Raw genomic sequence first — 1,353 nt, forward strand, 5'->3', positions numbered from 1 at the left:
ACGACATTATGGCACACCAGATTTGTTTATCACATTCACATGCAATCCAAAGTGGACAGAAATTCAACAAGAATTATTTACTAGCCAATCACCTATTGATCGCCACGATATCAAGGGTGTTCAAAATGAAATTAAAAACACTCATGGATTTTATTGTTAAGAATCGCGTGTTCGGCGAGACGCGCTGTTGGATGTACTCCATTTAGTTGGTTGAGATCGTAAGACCGAATGAAATTGATAATGTGATATCAGCAGAAATTCCCGATAAGAATGAAGACCCACTGTTACATGAGGTTATTACAAAAAATATGATACATGGTCCATGTGGAATATTAAATCCAATTTCTCCGTGTATGGTTGAAGGAATATGTTCAAAACGCTACCCAAGACAATTAGTAACAGAAACTATTACTGGAAATAATGGATATCCACTTTATCGCCGCCGATCCATTGATGACAATGGAATGTCAACAATAGTCAAAGTAAATCGACAGGACATTGAAGTTGATAACCGTTGGGTTGTTCCGTTTTCGCCATTACTCTGCAAGGCATATAAAGCACACATAAACGTCGAATTTTGCCATTCCGTAAAATCTATTAAATATATTTGCAAGTATGTGAACAAAGGTAGTGACATGGCTGTCTTCGGAGTTGCTGCCGAAAATTCAAATGACGAAGTCACCCAATATCAAATGGGCCGCTATGTTAGTAGTAACGAAGGCATGTGGCGTATATTTTCGTTTCCAAGGCCAACCAGTAGATTGACATCCTGGTGTGTTCTCAACTAATTCCTTAGGACGAATTTACATAATCCACCCGAAAAACGACGATTGCTAATACCTTCGGTTGCTATTGATATTTTCAACGTGTTTTCAACGTAAATTCAACTTTCTTTTCATTTCAAAACACATAATTTCGCGCAGGACAACGTATGCGGGGTCAGCTAGTCTATATATATATAAATCAATGCCATTTTTCGTTGTCACTTTATAACTCAAGAACGGGCTCACCTATCCAAACCCAATTTTTAGGCTTTGTTTGGATTATTCAGTAGATGGTTTGTGTTTTGAAATTTTAAGAATCGGATACCAGGGTCTCGAGAAATAGGCCAAAACGTGGACCCGGGTAACCCTAGGATGTGTTTGTACAATATGGGTAGCAAAGGGAAGCTGTTGATGATTTCTATAGTATAGAGTATTTTTGATGCCGCTCCGTGACTAGAGTCTCAGATATTGGCCAAAATGTTTCAAAAATTTCACCACACATACATATGTTACATTTTTTTTTTTCTTTAACTCGTACCTACTTGGAAAGCTGAAAAGCGCTCAGTGCATGGTGGAATTATTTTTAAAA

General features: G+C 37.7%; 1 pseudogene; it reads left to right on the forward strand.

Moving 5' to 3' along the window:
* The first annotated feature begins 635 nt into the window (after positions 1-635).
* Positions 636-1,353, forward strand: part of LOC126755797 (uncharacterized) — a 107,518-nt pseudogene continuing 106,800 nt past the window's right edge.

The sequence above is a fragment of the Bactrocera neohumeralis genome, chromosome 4 (assembly GCF_024586455.1).
Source record: "Bactrocera neohumeralis isolate Rockhampton chromosome 4, APGP_CSIRO_Bneo_wtdbg2-racon-allhic-juicebox.fasta_v2, whole genome shotgun sequence".
Taxonomy (NCBI): Eukaryota; Metazoa; Arthropoda; class Insecta; order Diptera; family Tephritidae; genus Bactrocera; species Bactrocera neohumeralis.